General features: G+C 36.8%; 1 pseudogene across 1 annotated transcript in view; it reads right to left on the minus strand.

Moving 5' to 3' along the window:
* LOC149553605 (uncharacterized) overlaps positions 1 to 20,330 on the minus strand; it is a 108,247-nt pseudogene that overhangs the window by 1,188 nt on the left and 86,729 nt on the right. The gene's annotated exons all lie outside the window — the stretch shown is intronic.

The following is a 20,330-nucleotide window of genomic DNA, read 5'->3' on the forward strand; positions in this document are numbered from 1 at the left end:
TGAAATTTTTGAATTAAAAAATAAATAACCCCCCAACAAAATTAGATTTTGCCAATTAGAAAGTAGAAATTTTTGTCTAAAAAATATTTTAAAATAAACCTTCTCAAAACTTAGACTATAAATTATGTGTCCAAGTACTAATTCTCATCCAAGTTAAAAATTTTGAATTTTAATTGGAGTTTTGTAACTTTATTGCTAATGATGTTGCATGTTTATTGGGGCATATGTAACTTGATATTTTGTATTAATTTATTGAGAAGCTTTCTATAGTGGAAGCAAATTTGATTGTAGACGTTTAATCTTTTTCTAATACAATTGATAGTTGCTTGAAAGTTTTATACAATGAATAGGCAACTAATTATGTTTAGTAGAGAAATAATAATTGCTTATTAACTAATTTTTTTAAACATAGATTTATTTTTTCCAAATGATGTATGGTTTTGTGCATAGTTGTGAGACATAATCATCTTTACAATTTGATTAGGTGACTATTAGCAACGATGAAAATATTGTCATTACATATACAAGATATAGGCATTTCACATATTTTTATTAATTTCAAGGCCCACAACTTACTTTGTACCTAGATTATGAGTACAACACACACAAAAGCATATTAATTTGTTCATATGTTTCGCATTTGTTTGGAATGACAATTGTTCTACATTTTGATTTTATTTAAATGTCTCAAATTTGTCTTCTAATCACATTAGTGTCCATACATGAAAAGTCATACAACACTACAAACAATTGAAAGAGTGATCATTTCATTGATAACGGAATACGAATAGTTTTTGATGGGGACACAACCCAAGAATAGAATGGACACAACAGAAAAGGGAAAATTATATTAACTGAGAAAATAAGCTAGTACAAATAGTACAGAGAAAATAAACTTCAAAACATGCCCTAAGGCTTACAATAGCATAAATCTGGAGATAATTTCTCCTGTCAGTACCTCCTCTCAAACTCCACTCCGAACTGCCTTTTACCATGCCAGAAATCTCCTTAAATAGACCCCGGAGGGTTAAGGACTAGGAGTACATTCTAGAAAGTACTAGTAGGCATCCACCGACCAAATAGAAGGTTCCGGAAGCTGCGTTAGAAGTCGGCGCAAATCTAGAAGAATCTAGAAACGGTAACCGAACTTTCGGGAGGCATAACTTTTGAACCGTAGTTCCAATTGACGAACCGTTTACATTTTCGGAAAGCTCTCGAAGCGCTCTATAGCCCTATGGACGAGCTTTTCTCGTCCCCCATTTTTCGGCCCTTTTCGAGGTCATTTAATGCCCCTAACCTGACTTTGAAGCATTCTTAGGAGGTCTCCAAAATCCGAAAAACTGCAATAACTTTCAAACTGTGGGGCCTTTTGACCTGATTCTTTTTCTGGAATGCTCTAAATCACAATTACATTCATCTGGCCAATTCACACCTTCTAGTTTACCAAAATGATGGCCCAATTACATGCTCCTATTTTTTCAGGATTTTCAAACACACTGATAGTGGAACTGTGAGAGTTGGAACTTTTATTTGACCCAAATGGGTATCCAAAAATGAAAACACATGAAACAGAAACTAAGTCTAAGTACATTTTTTGGGTGACACAAGATTGCCCTTATACCTTTGGATGCTCCTGCATCAGACACCCAGGGTAGATTGAAAAGTGACCCTGTCACTTTATGAATGGTAGAGGAAATCCCAAATGGGAAACCTTAGCTACTGAAATCCAAGTTGAGTCCTCGATCGATCGTCCTTTCCATTTGACCAAATACTCTTCATAAGGCCTGTTTCTGGTACTCCTACCCACACGATGACCTAAAATGTCTTCTATCTCCTCCTTCTTAGAAGCAGGAATTGAACATGGCTCTAACACCAGCTCCTCATCTGCACCATCATCATGATACTCTGTTAAATCTGCAATGTTAAAAATGGGAGAAATGTGAATACCATCTGGCAGCTCCACCTCATATGCATTTTCTGAGTCATGTTTCTTCAGAATTTTGCAGGGGCCAAATTTCTTCATTTTCAACTTGTTGTAAGTACCGGCTGGAAATCTTTCTTTTCGTAAGTGCACCATGACTAAATCTCCTACTTGGAATTCCTTATGTCTTCTCCTTTGATCAACCCTAGCTTTATACTCTTGATTCATCTTGGTAATGTGTGCCTGAACCTCCTCGTGTAGATGCTTGATATGTTTAGCAAATTCCTTAGCTTCAGCACTTGTCCTCTCCCCTTGCTCTATCTTCCTCAATTCTGGTGCAGTCCTTAGGCTATTCCCATATACAATTTGAAATGGTGATTTTCCAGTACTCCTATTTATAGAGTTATTATAAGCAAACTCTGCCTGTGGTAGAATCAAATCCCATCCCTTGGGCTTATCCCCAACTAAACATCTCAGCAAATTGCCTAGACTTCTGTTTACCACTTATGTTTGGCCGTCAGTCTGTGGGTGATGTGTGGAACTGAATTTTAGGTCTATTCTCAACTTCTTCCACAATGTCCTCCAAAAATACCCCACAAATTTAGTATCCCTATCAGAAACTATACTCCTTGGAAGACCATGTAGTCTTACCACCTCTTTAAAAAACAAGTCTGCAATATGGACAACATCATGAGTTTTGTGGCATGGAATGAAATGTGCCATTTTGGAGAACCTATCAACCACCACAAATACTGAGTAATTACCCCTTTGTGTCCTTAGCAATCCAAGAACAAAATCCATACTTATGTCCTTCCATGGCCTTGATGGAACAGGCAATGGCTGATATAGGCCAGTATTGTGACTAAACCCCTTGGCAACTTGACAAACCTGGCAACTCTGTACAAACTTCTTCACATCCTGTGAAATTTGAGGCCAAAAATAATGTTCTCTAAGAATGGCAATGGTCTTATCTCGACCAAAATGTCCTGCCATCCCTCCACTGTGTTTCTCTTTAATCAGATTTTCCCTCATGGAACTCCTTGGAATGCACAATTGACTACCCTTGAACAACATGCCATCTTGAATCAAATAGTCTAACCACTTGGTTCTATCTACAGCAACAGGTTCTTTACAAGCTTTCCATACTTCAGCAAAATCAGGATCCTCGGGGTACAAATTCTTGAGTTCATCAAACCCAACTACTTCAACCTGCATTACTGTAAGCAACAATTGTCTCCTACTTAGTGCATTTGCAACCCTGTTAGATTTTCCACTTCTATGCTTCAACACAAATGTATAACTCTGCAAGAACTCTACCCATTTCATATGCCTCTGATTCAATTTACCTTGGCTATTTAGGTACTGTAATGCCTGATGATCAGTATACAAAACAAATTCCTTTGTCAGAGAGTATGTGTTTGCATGTCCATCATGTACTGCATGTCTATCAAACTGCCATGGTCTACCCAACAATAGATGGCAAACATCCATCGAAATAACATCACAAAGAACTTCATCATGGTAACTCCCAATTTTGAATTTTACTAAACATTGTTCACTTACCAGGACCTTATGATCATCTTTTACCCAAGCAATCCGATAGGGCTGGGGATGTTTCTCCCTCTTGAGCTTCAACTTAGAGACCATCTCTTCTAATACCAAGTTATCAGTGCTACCACCATCAATGATCACCTCACAACATTTATCCTCACACTTACATCTAGTACGGAACAAACTCCTCCGTTGTCCTGGTTCAATCTCACCGCTTAGTAGGACTCTTTCATTTACCAAGGTCTCTCCTCTTTCTGCATCCTCTGAATGTGATGATTGTGCATCCTCATCCACATGAGCAACCCTAGCTTGGCCCTCAGCTCTCCTATCTGTCCTTCCTTGTCGTTGAGGGCATTCAAAGGCACGATGATCTTCTTCATTGCAATGGAAATAGGTACCACGGAAGCCTCATCTTCCTTGTCCACGTCCTCTACCTCTTCCTCTTTGATTTCCAAGGTCTTGATCATGGGAGTGGTTGAAACCCTCATTCCTCTGGTTCCTGCTAGTACCCACATCTTCATTTTTCTTTTGGGTTTCATTGCGGCCTTCAGATGATCTACCGCTTCCCCTTCCTCCTTGACCACACCCTCTTTGTCTTCCTTCAAACCTTTAATTCAACTTCTCTTCAACTCGTAGGGCAAACTGGTATGCCTCTTCAATGCTGGTCATTCTTACCAGACTTAATTCCTCCTGGATGCTAGGTCGCAACCCACTGATATAACGAGCAACCTTCTCCTTATTTGCTTCTGCATGCCCCGCTCTAATCAAGAGTCGATAAAATTCTTCTGTATATTCTTGGACTGATCTTCTTGCTTGCTTTAACCCATGCATCTTCTTAAACAAATCAAGCTCGTAGTCCACAGGAATGAACTGCTTCTTCAATTTCTCCACCATGCGATCCCACCTTGTGATCTTCTCCTTTCCTCTTCTGTTTCTTTCCAATTGAACCTCTTGCCTCCAGATTTTGGCATGGCCTTTCAGTTTGGCCTTTGCAAACTTAACCCTATCTGGGTCCCTGATATCCTCATACTCAAAGTATTCTTCCAGTTCATTGATCCAATCGATCAACTCATCTAGTTTCAGATTTCTTGAAAATACACCCACTTTAATTGTGGGTCTTTTCCCAAACTTAGTAATGGCCCTAAAAAGCCTTTCCTCTGCATAATTTAGAACTTCCCCGCCAAATTCTCCTTCTGGTCCCATAACTTCTTCTTCATTTTCATCCTCACTGTCGTCACCAGCGGCAACATTTGCTCCTCTACAGAGCTCCTCTTGCAATGCTTGTACTTGCCTTTGGAGGGCTCCAACCTCCTCAGGATTAATAGCTCTGGCCCTTCCGCCACGCTCTCTTCGTGGAGGCATCTTCTAACTCAAACCCACAACCACACAGTCCTGGTGCAAACTACCTCACAGTCGGCGCTCTGTCTACACACTCAGGAAAACCAGCTCTGATACCACTTGATGGGGACACAACCCAAGAACAGAATGAGCACAATAGAAAAGGGGAAATTATATTAATTGAGAAAATAAGCTAGTACAAATAGTACAGAGAAAATAAACTTCAAAACATGCCCTAAGGCTTACAATAGCATAAATCTGGAGATAATTTCTCCTGTCAGTACCTCCTCTCAAACTCCACTCCGAATTGCCTTTTACCATGCCAGAAAGCTCCTTAAATAGACCTCAGAGGGTTAAGGACTAGGAGTACATTCTAGAAAGTGCTAGTAGGCATCCACCGACCAAATAGAAGGTTCCAAAAGCTGCGTTAGAAGTCGGCGCAAATTTAGAAGAATCCAGAAACGATAACCGAACTTTCGGGAGGCATACCTTTTGAACCGTAGCTTCGATTGACGAACCGTTTACATTTTCGAAAAGCTCTCGAAGCGCTCTATAGCCTTATGGACGAGCTTAGCTCGTCCCCCATTTTTTGGCCTTTTTTGAGGTCATTTAATGCCCCTAACCTGACTTTGAAGCATTCTTAGGAGGTCTCCAAAACTCGAAAAACTATAATAACTTTCAAACCGTGGGGCCTTTTGACCTGATTCTTTTTCTGGAATGCTCTAAATCACAATTACATTCATCTGGCCAATTCACACCTTCTAGTTTACCAAAATGATGGCCCAATTACATGCTCCTATTTTTTCGGGATTTTCTAACACACTAATAGTGGAACTGTGAGAGTTGGAACCTTTATTTGACCCAAATGGGTATCCAAAAATGAAAACACATGAAATAGAAACTAAGTCTAAGTACATTTTTTGGTTGACACAAGATTGCCCTTATACCTCTGGATGCTCCTGCATCAGTTTTTCTTTTGCCATAGACCTCTACAAATAAAGATATTGTGTTCCACAGAACAAATCAAACACATGTTACACTCATTAAGTGGGCACCACTGAGCTAGATTTCAAATAAATATTTCTTTCAAATTCAAACTCCCTCTTTGAATAAGACTTTACGAGTATATTTAACTGTAGTTTCAAGTGATCATAAGCTCACCTTTCAAGTTATTGATCTTTTATTCACCTTGCATTTTCTATACAAAAATCAAGCATATCTAGTCAACACCAAGATTTCATCTTCATAATTCTTATATCCTTTAATTGATATTTCACCCACAAGAATCGAGCAATTGGAAAGAAATATCCTTTGTTAGTCATGTTCTTGTTAGCATGAATGCTGATAGTATTCCTTTGGAGGAGTATCTTAAGCATTGCTAGAACACTTTGGGAGATTGTTAGCATGATTGACATGTTGCATTCATGACTATGTTTGTCATTGATGTCAACATAAAGGTAATTTTGTGAACATTGCCAGAGTAATGGATAGAGATAGGGGTTGTATGGACAGTGTTTTTATTATCTAGAGATCTATGTTTAAGGACATGTCCACACTGTGTCCTAGTAGCAAGATCAAGTGCGTGTAATCTAAATCGAAGATATATGAAAGTTATATGTTATTTATAGAGAACAATGCAAAGACAGGGTGCTTAGATAGTAGTTTTTGATGATCCTATTATATCTTTTAACAGAGGTACAGTCTGGAGATGCGCAGTTTTACAGTGATAAAGGAAAACCTGATGATGACATCAGTGAGTGTGCAAGTCTTTGATGAAAGGTGCTCACATTAAAACCATAAACTCATAACAAAAACAAAGAAACCACAACCAATGTGAGAACAAAATATGGACTTCTTATTTGCACCGCAGATGCGGAATTACATAATTCTCAAGTACAATATGCTAACCCACATGGGCACCTTCATTACAATAATATGCAAGACAAGCTATGAACTATCACCCAGAGCTGCCTTAGACAATGTTTGAGCCTTTCTTAAATAGGCAATTTTATGCCGTTCGAAAAGGTTGCAGACATTGAAACTTAATACCTAGCGCCGACAAACCCTAACAATACATATAGAGTCGGTAAAATACATCTTTGACAATTATTTTAGATATTTTGGGTAGCCCAACTTTGAAAGGTCATAACTCACGAACCATTGCTCTGATTAGTTATTATAACCACTCTTCAAAAATGTCAGCTCCTGATCTCCATGCTCAGAACTGCGCTAGCGCCCTTCCATTGAGTTTTTGGACCTCATCTGGGCAGTCTAAGGCCTCCAACAATGAGCTTGAAGATTTTTCTGCAAATGTTTCCACCAAAAATCTGCAATAACTTCTCTGATACTTATGCTTGAGCAATGAGATTTTATGGTAGGCTTACAACTCTAAAATGAACCATCTTGTAGAAAATGAGAACAGTCCGAGCTCATATGACAAACTTACTAAAAATAACAAGTTCCCATAAATAGTAACCATCATGTCTACTAGTCCTTATTAAAATAGAAAAGACTAAAATATAAATATTTTTGGAGTGATGCAAAATTGCTCTTACACCCAGGATGCTCATGCATTCAATAGTTTAAACTTTGACCAATAAAAATTTCACCACACATCCATCTCATGCATTCAATGTGTAAACTGAAATAACATGTAAAGCACATACATCTAAATCATGTAAACATATAAGCATTCACACACATACGACACTAAATATGATTACCTAGAAACCCTCCAATGAGAAGGTAAAACTGGGGTGGGGATGACACCCACAAATCTTCACTAGTGCAGTAATAAAGTGTATCTAATGAAGGTTACAATGTTTTGATCACGAGATATGATCTAACTTGTGAAAGGTCTGCACCGTTTAAGGCTTACAAAGACTATTAGGTCTCACCCTATTAAAAGATTTCAACACCCTATTAGAAGTTTTCCTTGCTAAAGGACCTTAACTCACAATTAAGTAAGTACCTTGTTAGAGGATTTCAATACAGCCTGTTAGAACTACTTTGTTAAGAGATTTGACTGATTCACCTACTAGAGTGATCGAGCAATGATCTTGTGGCTAGCACTTGATTACTTGATAACAGCTAAATTGATGTCTTCTTGATCAGATGTCTCTCTTTTATATGCTCTTCCCTTCCTCTATTCTCCTTCAACTAATTTCACAATGCAATTTCAAATCATAACTCCTTAGTCACCATGAATGCTCTACTTGTGCATGCAAACTTCTCTACACTCTCCTTTCCACTCTTGAGAGTTTAGGGTTTGTCCTCCTTAAGAAGACTTGGGTGACCTAGGGTTAGGTATGGATCAATTGCTGTGATTCATCCATTTTGTCACTTAAACCTTCCCTTTTTCTGATTGGTTGCATGTAATTTGCATTGGGAATCCAACATAAGATTTGTCCTTCTCTCCAAATATTGTAATTCAATCTTTAGTTAGGTCAAAAATGGTTTACATAGTTGTTTGTGCCATTACAAACAACTATAACAAAAATGTGTCACTCAGAATCTAAAGTCTCTGTTACTCGGCATATACTGGATTCTTCACTAAGACTCGGCATCTGAAGTCTCTGATGCTCAACATGCACTGCTTGCTCAGCTCCTCAATTACTCGGCATACATTGTCTACTCCGCACATGAGTGCCTCGGCACTCACTGTGGACTCAGCCTGCTCTAATATATAGATGTTGTGCTCAGCATGTACTACTTGTTCGGCATGAACTAAGTAAATGACTTAACTGTGCAGACACTCATGTGTCAAAACAAATTTGAGATCAACAAACATCATGTAATATCCTCCCCTGATTTGAACTTTGACTTGTAGAAATTTAACTTAAGGAATATTGTCAAACACTTTGTATGCAAACTCATAAAGCTGATTTCCTCAATAAATTGCTTTCCAATGAGTAGATTTACGAACAACTATGAAGTGACATTAAAATGCATAATACACATCATAACATTTTCACAAACACTTGGCACACATTCAACAGTATAGGAAAAATCTGGAAACTCTTTCAATCTGCTGATAAAAGGGTGATTTTTAAATGTAGATGTGCACTTACAACTGCCTTAAAGGCTGCAACAACTATTCAGACTTGTATTCAACAATTATTATGCAAAGTATCAAAAATTGACAGAAGAAACCTGGAATTAGTTGCTGTAGTATTTTGCAGATGTAGTCGGTAGCCCTCCAAACTTCTAATTAGCCGAAAAAACAAGTAAACTTGATACCAACATTGTTCATGCCGTACTGTAGCAAAATACTGTTCATGCCGACTGTAGCAAAATACTGTTCATGCAGCACTATAGCAATAACTAACTTCAGATCTGCACCTCAAACCCTTGTAAATTTCTTTATGCGAACGCCCCAAATGAAACCCAGTGTGTTTCCTGAAGTGAAAACACCATTGATCCTCCTGACTGTGTCTTCCAATAGCGAAGAGAATGTTAGCAAAGAGAGATTCTGTCCTCCAAGCCCGATAATCAGATATCCAACAACATAACATTAATCTTCATCCAAGCATACAAAAAAAAAGCTCTTCCATTTCTTTTATAGTGTTCTCACAAGAGCTCAATCCTTCGTTTTCTCAATGTGGGATAAAACATAACTCCCTTTATGTACCTTATGTCTCCAATGTGTTATAAAAATAAAGGGAACTCTTTTAATTTAAATATTTCCCACAAACTATAGTCTATGCATTAATAATGTTAAATATTTAAATTTAACTTTATAAAATGGCTTTATCAATGCATAACAAATCTTATCAATGATAAATAAGTTTTCCTGTCGATTTTAAACAATTACCATCGACATACCACTGTGAATGAATGTCCGGCCATGTGAAAGATGACTTACTATAAATAGTAAGTATGCCCAAAGTTGCCCCAGAACCCCTCAGAAAGACCTACAACTGAAACTGTCTAGGCCAAATGGCCTCTAAGCCCCTTTAATGTCCTAGTTAGCCTACGGGATTGTGGGGAAATAGGCTAACGACAACATCATGCTATGAATGCTAAAAAGGGGACATTACACATCAACTCATCTATTATCAACTTTGATAGATCTTTTGCCTCTCTAATGTCAATCACAAGCATATCAAATCTTTGAAGTGAACTCCTTCCACTATCCTCTGCTCTTCAATATATTCTCCATTGGTTTTCAATTGATTTATGAAATACATTCGTTGTCCTTCATGAGAAGAGACTCAAATTCTATCTGAAGCATTTGCAACTTCATAACACATACTTTATCATTCCCTTTGGAAGTAGTTTCAAGAATATCCCAAACTTCTTTGGAATAATTAGTTGTTGTTGTCCTCGTAAATAAAGTCTCGCTCAAGGTTGCTTCAATCAAACTTAACGCCTATGAGTCTTTTCTTCTTGACTTTGTCAACTGAGTCTTCTAATTATGTGTGACAACAGTAAACCGAATAGTGTCTTAGTGTTTGTGAAATCATTTTTCACAAGATCCCACAAATAATTTGCAGTCACAATAGTCTTCATTGTTTTCGGCCAAACATCATAGTTTTCTCCATTGAAGAACGGTGGTTGTTGCCAAACTTTTCCTTCACTTTGCAAAAAAACTTCAATACCCAACAAACACAAATGCCCAAACTCACTAAGATTATGGGCCAAATAATTCTAATACCATGTGTATATTTTGGGAGCACAATTACAATTTGAAAACTCATTGTTCTCTCCTAAAGTGGTTCGAGGGATATTTTCCTCAAAATTGAAGTATCTCAAAATCTCCAATAATCAGGATCAGGTTAAAGTTCTCAAAATTCTAGACCCAATGCAATTCGAATGGGCGAAAACAGAGTCTATATGCAAAAGTAATGGCCAATCAAAATTTGGTCAAACCAAGTACAAAGGTCGTCAAAAGGTGAAAAAATAATCATCTCAAAAGTTGTCAACAATAGATTTCAAATTGAAGATCTTGTCGAGAGCTTTCCAACGGCATTCATTTCATCAAAAATGGAGCTCGTATGCGAAAGATATGCCCAGTCGAAGTTCGAGATGATGAGGTGGAAAAAAAAAAATTTAAAGAAAAAAACAATTATTGTCAGCGGTGCTAGGGGTTGAACCCATGACCACCGGCCTCTAAAGTCCGGCTGTTGGCCGTTGCACCACCGACAGTATTTGTAACTCATACAACAAATTTAACACTTAAGCTTCCACCGCCGCCTAACCTTGGCTAAAGGCCACCAATGGGTTTGGAACCCCCGATCGGTGGGCCTTTACAAAAGGCATGCCACTGTTACACCAAAGTGATGGTTTGATATTTAAGGGTGAAAGTTAGTATTTAAGTTATACCAAATAGCCAATCACCCTATTAAATAAGGTTTTGTGGTTATTTTATTAATTGCTAAGCCCAATAATTGATAAGAGCCAAAAATGTTAAATGGAAAAAGGGGATATTGCGAAGATTAAGACTCTATTATTATTTTATTTTGTTTTAGTCTATTTTAGGCTAATTTTATGTATAAAAGGGGGGTAGGAGGCCATTTTTAAGGCATGGAAATTATTCTGAATAGCCAAATGATGAGAAGGAGACTGTGATTTTGGAGACGTGGTGATTATTCCTGCACAATGGAGAATATTGTTGCCTGTGCTTGAAAAAAAATATTTTAAATCACTTGTAATTAATTTCTTGGAGTTAATCAGATCAGTCCCCCTAATTGAATTGGACCCAGAGACGTAGTTCATACCGAATGAACTCCGAAATCAAATGTGTTGTGTCTCTATCTTTCGTTTCTCCTTCTATCATTTTATTATGTGTTGTTCTTTTATTGCAATTATGTTAATTTGGTTCATTAAATGTTTTAAATTAACTTTATGTAATTGCTTAGCATTCTCTGTAATAGTCCTAGATCCTAGAAATCAGATCAAATTTGGTATCAGAGTTTTTGTTGGACTAGTATTGTAGATTTGAATGTTAACAAGATCTAGGTTGAATCAAGGCGAAGGTGATCTTGAAGAATATAATCCTGAGATCGGAAAATGAAGAGCTAATCAACCATCATAGATGGAAGATAAAGGTGGTGGACAAAGGTTCAGAAGACCAAATTATCCATAAGACTTCAAAATTTGCAGACAATGGTAGAAGTGTTATAACAGGAAAGACGAGAGAAGATGCGAAGACATGCAGCTTGTGATGGCAAAGGGATAAAGTAAGGCGTTGATTGTGATCCTGATCGTGAGCCTCCAAAGGCACCTCCATCTCCTCCCTCTTCTCCTTTTTCTCCATCTTCTCCCTCTTCTCCTTCTTCTACGCATTCTAAATCTTCTGATATTTTTAAGGGTTAACATAAGCCTCGAATTAAGTTGGATGTAAAGTTTGACTTGCCAAAATATTCTGGGGAGTTAAATGCCGAGAAATTAGATGACTAGATTCAGCAAGTAGAAGTCTATTGTAGAATTCAAAACCTTGTAGATGATGTTGATAGAATTCAGTTAGCCACTCTTCGATTAGGTGGTTTAGCTCTAACTTGGTGGGAGAGTAGGACTTGGCATGAAACTTCACAACATGGTAAATTCAATCTATCTTGGTCAAAATTTGTTAGTGCTTTAAAGAAGCAATTCTACCCCCTAGGCCATATGCAATAGTTAATGATGAACTGGCAACATTTTAGGCAAGGGAAAGGTCAAATTGTCTAGGAGTACACCCATGAGTTTCATAAAAAGGCTATTTCACTAAATGTCCCATTGTATACCCAGGATGCTTTACTCAAGTATATAGTTGGTCTTCATTCTTACCTAAGGCATTCTATTCTCGTCTTGAATCCTTGTAATTTGGATGAAGTATGTGTCCAAGCAACACATTTAGAGTCAAGAGGTAAGGGTACTTTCATTGATAAGTCTGAGAAAAAGCCATCTAAGTCTGAGGAAAAGTCAAAAGGCAAAGGGAAGGGTAAAAAGACAGCTACAGTAAAGAAAGAGGGTGAGAAACCCACATGCTCACATTGTAAGAAAGAAGGGCATGATGATTCTAAGTGTTGGAAGTTGCATCTTGAAAAGAGGTCAAAGTGATTTGGTGGATATAAAATCAAACAAAAGACTGATGTTGTAGTTCAATAGGATCTTGGATCTGACTCCGGAGATGAAACACAGATTGTTGCCACTGAGATCAAAGGTAAAGGAGAATGTATTTCTCTTTCTTCAGCTACTAGTTCTTCTAGCATAAGTGCAAGTATGAGTAAAGATTCTTCTCCTAAGAATGATAAGAAAAGGAATGAATTATTTCACATTAAAGTTGTCATCAAGCAAAACAAGGTTGATACATTATTTGATACGGGTACTCAAGTTAATTTGATATCTAAGGAAGTTGTTAAGAAGCTTAATCTGACTACAACACCTCATCTGAAGCCATATCCTCTTGGATGGGTTAGCAATGATGTGCAATTACAGGTAACCAAGCAATGTAAGTTAAGATTTGTTGTCGCTGCAAACTTTGTAGATGAGGTAGAAGTTGATGTAGTCCCTCTAGATATTTGTGGTCTTGTACTTGGGAGTCCCTATTTGTATGATCAACAGGCTATCTTCTATAGGGGGAAAAAAAAGTATCATATGTTTAAAGATAAAACTGAATACATTGTACGGGCACGTAAGGTTAAGACTAATCTGACACTAGTTAATGCTGGTTAGATGAAAAGGTTAGTCAACTCTAGTAAGAATTTTGTTTTGATGATTGTAAAAGCCAAAGAAGATGAAACATCTGAGGCATTCAAGGGATGTGATCTGAAACATAAGGCTGAAATGGTCAAACTTGTTTCCACTTACCATGACTTGTTTCAGGAACCAAAGGGATTGCCTCCTAAAAGAGAGATACAGCATGAAATTCAGTTGCAGCCAAAAGTGCCACTTCCTAATACCGGTATGTACCGTTTATCAGTCTTGCAAAATGAAGAAATCAAGAAGCAAGTTCAGGAGCTCGTCGAGAAAGGAGTTATCCGTCCTAGTACTTCTCCTTGTGGTTCTCCTATTGTGTTGGTTCCAAAGAAAGACAAGACTTGGAGAATGTGCATTGACTACAAGGCTTTGAAAAAGATAACGGTAAAGAATAGGTACCCTCTTTCTAGAATTGATGATTTACTTGATCAGTTGAAACATGCAATTTATTTCACTAAGCTAGACTTATGTAGTGGATATCATCAAATAAGAATTGCAAAAAGTGATATTTGAAAAACTGCTTTTAAGACAAAACAAGGACTTTATGAGTGGTTGGTTATGCCATTTGGGCTTTGTAATGCACCAGCTATATTCATGAGAGTCATGAATGATGTCTTTCATCCTTTTATTGATTATTTTGTCATAGTCTATTTAGATGATATTCTTGTATTTACTAAGTCTTTGGATGATCATGCAATTCATGTAAAGAAAGTACTTGATGTATTGAGAAAAGAAAAACTCTATGTAAAGATGTCAAAATGCAAATTTGCAAAGACATCCTTAGTGTACAAAGGCTATGTCATAGGAAATGGTCAATTTAAGGTAGACCCTACGAAGGTCAAATGTATTGTAAAATGGCCTAAGTTGAGTATAGTTACAGAAGTCAGGACCTTTTTAGGTGCAGTTCAATATTGGAGGAAGTTCATTGCAAACTTCTCTTACTTTGCATCACCATTGCATACATTAACCAGTACGAAGGCAACTTTTCAGTGTGGAGGTCCGTAACAAAAGGCTTTTGACACCTTGAAGGAAAAGTTGAGCATTGCACCAATTCCAGCTTTACCAGATTTACATAACTCATTTGAGATCGTGACAGATGCAAATGGGTATGCCATGGGAGTTGTACTCATGCAAGGAGGTAAACCAATCTACTACCACTCTAAAACTTTTTCAGGGGCAGTAAGTAACTATCCTACTTATGATAAGGAACTTTATGCTTTAGTTCAGAGTGTTAAAAAAATGGAAACATTACTTAATGGGAAAAGAAACTATAATCCACACTGATCACCAGCCACTTCAGTATTTACAATCACAATCTAAGTTGCAACAAAGTAGGCACTTTAGGTGGACGGGTTTTCTACAATAGTTTCATCTGGTAATTAAGTATAAGAAGGGTTCTCATAACAAAGTAGCAGATATGCTCTCTAGACCTCCTATTCAGCATGCCTTGATAATCCTTCAAAATAGTTCTATGGTTCATGAAAGTTTTCAGGAACAATATACTAATGATGGGAACTTTAAGGATATCTATGTAGCTTTAATCCGGGGTAAACATGTGGAAGAGAAAGATTACTATGTGCATGATAACTTATTATACCACTTGGGAAAACTATGTATTCCTAAAGATGAGCAGACACATGTAATCCGTGAAGCACACACCTCTTTGATTGCAGGACATTTCTGGGTAAGTAAGACACTAGCTAAATCATAGAAGTATTGTTACTAGCCTCATATGCAGGAAACTGTCACCAAGTATATAAAAGGATGTGTAATGTGTGCAACCAGAAAACCAAGTAATAGGAAATTAGGTTTGTACACAACATTACCTATACCATCTCGTCCATGGGAAAGTGTGTCTATGGACTTTGTGGGAGGTTTACCTATGTCTAAGAAGGGTCATAATTATTTGTATGTCGTAGTTGACCAATTCAGCAAAATGTGTATTTTAATGCCTTGTAAAAAGCAAATCACTGCTGAATTGATAGCTCATTTGTACATTCAATTTGTATAGGTTCATTTTGGGTTACCTACTTCTATTGTATCAGATCAAGATTCTCGATTCTTAGGGGAATCTTGGTCATCTTTGTGGGGACTCATGGACACCAAGCTGAAGAAGAGTACAACCTTCCATTCGCAAATCGATGGACAGACAGATGTAGTGAATAGGATAGTTGTGCATCTGCTTAGAGGTTACTGCAGCAAACATCGTTAGTTGTGGGATGAAAGTCTTCACTATGTGCAACACGCCTACAACCATGCGACACACTCTTCTACAAAGAGGTCTCCTTTAGAGACTTGTTTTGGTTATTTGCCTAAGACACCAATGGATTTTGCTTTTGGAAAGGACGACATTATCGATGGACGCCATGATGCAGAAAGGGCTTTGAAATTGTTCCAAAAGGTACAGGCAATCCATCAGGCAGTAGAAGCACAGTTGGAGCAGAGCCAAGCAAAATACAAGGCTCGTCATGATAAGCATTGCATCGATCATCAATTCCAAGTTGGTGTTAGAGTTCGGTTACATATCAGTAAGCAAGGAATGCAAGGTGAAGGAAGGAAGCTCAAGCCTATCAGGTATGGTCCTTTTGAAATCTTGGAAAGGATTGGTACCAATTCCTTCTGCCTTAATCTTCCTCCATACATGCAAATTTATTCAGTTGTCAATGTTGAGAATTTGAAGTTGTATGAGCCTCAAATGATCTTGGATGAAGACATCAATGTCCAAGTTCCATCAGTTGATGATCTTTCACCAGAATATATGTCAGAATTGCTAGAAGATGTTATCTTAACTAGGAATGTCAGAACTTCACGAAGAGGACCAGTTGAATACCTCCGAGTGGGATTGAAGGCGATGCATCCAAGCAAGGCAAAATGGATGGAGATTAGTAAAGCGAGGGAAAAATACCCTCACCTACTTTTTGAGTAATCCAAACTTTCGGTGGTCTGAAAGCTTCACAGTGGGGAGGCTTGATCCGGGGGATATTTTCGTGAAAATTGAAGTATCTCAAAAACTCCAATAATCAGATTCAAGTTAAAGTTCTCAAAATTTTGGACCCAACGCAATTCGAACGGGTGAAAACAGAGTCTGTATGCAAAAGTTATGGCCAATCAAAGTTTGGTCAAACCAAGAATAGAGGTTGTCAAAAGGTGAAAAAATAATCATCTCAAAAGTGGTCAACAATGGATTTCAAATTGAAGATCTCATCGAGAGCTTTCTAGTGGCATTTGTTTCATGCAAAATGGAGCTCATATGCAAAAGATATGCCCGATCGAAGTTTGAGATGATGAGGTGGAAATAAAAAATAATTAAATAAATAAATAATTATTGTCAGCGGTGCCGGGGGCTAAACCCGCGACCATCGGCCTCTAAAGTCCGGTCGGTGGTTGTTGCACCACTAGCAATATTTGTAACTCATATAACAAATTTAACACTTAAACTTCCATCGCCGCCTAACCTTGGCTAAACGCCACCGGCGGGATTGGAACCCCAGACCCGTGGGCCTTTGCAAAAGGCATGCCACTGTTACACCAAAGTGATGGTTTGATATTTAAGGGTGAAAGTTAGTATTTAAGTTATACCAAACAACCAATCACCCTATTAAATAAGGTTTTGTGGTTATTTTATTAATTGGTAAGCTCAAAAATTGATAAGAGCCAAAAATGTTAAATGGAAAAAGGGGATATTGCGAAGATTAAGACTCTATTATTATATTTTTTTTGTTTTAGCCTATTTTAGGCTAATTTTATGTATAAAAGGGGGGTAGGAGACCATTTTTAAGGCATGGAAATCATTCTGAATAGCTAGATGATGAGAAGGAGATTGTGATTTTGGAGACGTGGTGATTATTCCTGCACATTGGAGAATATTGTTGCATGTGCTTGAAGAGAATTATTTCAAATCACTTGTAATTGATTTCTTGGAGTTAATCGGATCAATCCCCCTATTGTAGCTGGACCCAGAGACGTAGTCCATATCGAACAAACTCTGAAATCAAATGTGTTGTGTCTCTATCTCTCTTTTCTCTTTCTACCATTTTATTCTGTGTTGTTCTTTTATTGCAATTATGTTAATTGATTTATTAAATGTTTTAAATTACCTTTATGTAATTGCTTAGCATTCTCTGTAATAGTCCTAGATCCTAGAAATCAGATCATAAAGACAGAAATACATAAACCCAATAAAAGGGCAAAGTATGTACACACAGAGATTACAAACATTCATGTTCAACCATGCAATGGAAATAAACTTTAATGGAGACAACAATGCAATGGAGCTAAAGAAATGCAAGTTCTGTTCCTGCTTTATATTTAAATCTAAAACTAACTTCTACAGCTAGAAATCTAAAAACTACTACAAACTAACAACTTGACTTCTGTTTACAAAACAAATTTGCAGCACTTTGGGGTTGCATACAAAGTACTTAGCCTGGACTAACCACTGATCAACAGTGATATTCAATCAATCAGTTTATTGCTTCAAACTCTATGTTAAACAAAGGTACAACAATTCCCTATTTGTCATTGCAAATATAAAATACTAAACAACACAATTGTTGTTGTCTTTCTCATTCACCATTCTTTCAAAAATTAGAAACATTTCTCTTTATTTATAATTTATTGTTGCTGCTTAGAAACTTAATTACTAAGTAAAGTGAGCAGCTAGTAATGTTGACCTGCTAACAACTACTGAAAACTGTTGAAATCTACTAGAGAGTTGTTCTTGCTGCTACCAAATAAGGACAAAAGGAACTTGAGATGTTGGAAGCTCCTGGTAATTAATGAGAAACTCTGTGGCATCACTAAAGGCTCAAACAATCAGATTTAGAACACAAATTCCAACACATTTACCTAACTAGGACTGATAATCTAAGGTACCACATTCACCTCCGAAAACCAAACGTTGAGATGCAATTAGCTGCAAATTCAAAAACGGTTCGAATTTGTTCTGAATTCATTGTTTGACTGAGACATTTGCATTAAATTCCTCTAGCAAAACCCTATACAAATTTCCAGCACACTTGATCGACTTTCCTAACACCTATGCAACCCTAAAAAGAATTTGCAGTGAATTTGATGAATTTATTTTTTCCAAAATGATAACATGTGAAGACATTATAAATACAAGGCATTGGTAAGACATGACATGACAAGACATTTTTTATCATCCAAACACAACAAGCCATTCTTCTTTGATAGACTAATCATTAGAAACATTAGGGCATTCCTCTTCGACAGACCTGTCATTAGAAGTCAAAGGTATATTTTAGCAACCTCACACATATATCAAATGAAAGATCGTCACCTTACATGACATAAATCTCAACAACATCATCATGTAGTAACTCAGTTATATCCACTGTGAACTAAGTCAGAGGATGGATCCACCATAGCTGCTCCTAAAGGGTGGAACAAGGGTTTTCACCTCAAACTTCTCTCTCATACAAGAGAGTCCATTACAACGAATTTCACTTCAAACTTCTCCCTTATAGAGAAGAGATCATTAACAAGGGATCACAACTCAAAAATCTCCCTCTAAATAACGATCCTGGGAAGTCAAGTCCTGTAGTTACTCCCTTAGAGACTCTCTTTGCCCAAGGATGCCTATTAGACTCCTTGTGAATCTAATATCAATCCTCTGACTTTTTGGTGATAAGTCAGTATTTCCTCATGATGTACATAGGGGTAGGCCCATCAAAAATCATACAGTCATACATATGTGTATTTTCAAACTCCCTCTGAATATCAATCTTTGAGTTCCTACGTTGCCTTTGAAGAAGTGTCAGACTCCCTCTTAATGTGGAAGGATATTCATAATCTTCATCATCACGAATATTTGTTTCAAGAGCTTCACTTTATCCATTCTAATCATTAGGTGACTAATGAATTCTATATCAAAGCCTCTCTTGAAGTTACTGTCATAAAATTGAATATGCGCAATATTTGGTAGCATGTGTAAGGTACCAACCTTCTTTTTCTATTAGAACGTCCATATACATTAAAGAAAGGACCAAGGAAAATAACTCTTATAGTATGTATAAAACTATAATTAAGAGAGATACTACAATGAGTAGATAAATATAAAAGATAAGAATACTTATTTACACATGAGGGTCCATAGACAAAAAAATCTCCTTTCTAAAGATGGTTCGAGTGGGAACAAAGCATTGTTTATTTATTTATTTTGACAAAACTTTATATTTATAGTAATAATAATTGGTTCAAAAATCGATCTTGGAGAAAAACACCAGAAAAGAAAAACTCTAGTCCTTGCCTAATACAAAAAGGATGCAGAAGAAGAAAGACTACATCTAGAGAGACTATCTATCAACACTAATGATTCTTGACATTGTGAATCCTAAATCTAGAACATTGTGATTACAAACTAGTATAGATATCTTAAATTTAAATCTATCTAAAGAAATGCCGATAGATATCCACTACAAAATAATAATAATTTAATTTATTACATCTATAATTATTTATATTTCCTTTATCTACATTTATTTAGTTTTTTACTAACTTAAGCTTTTTATTTTAATTTATAAAAAAATGGATGATTTATATCTCCAAATATTATAATTTAAACAAATATTTTATGTAATATTTATTAAATTATTTTTAAAAGTATATTCTGATTATAATAAGATTTAAACTTTTGACATGTAGATGATTGTCAAATTTAACTTAGAAAAATAAAAGTTAACATTAACACGCTCACACCATCCCACTCCACTTATTCTACCACTGGAGATTGCCTATCGACATTAAAGAGCCCAAAATTCATATGAAGACAATTATTAATCCAATCATTATTTGGTGTCAAAGTAAACACCAAGAGCCA

The sequence above is a fragment of the Cupressus sempervirens genome, chromosome 6, assembly GCF_028749045.1.
Source record: "Cupressus sempervirens isolate cs-2001-9-10 chromosome 6, ASM2874904v1, whole genome shotgun sequence".
In the NCBI taxonomy this organism is placed as follows: Eukaryota; Viridiplantae; Streptophyta; class Pinopsida; order Cupressales; family Cupressaceae; genus Cupressus; species Cupressus sempervirens.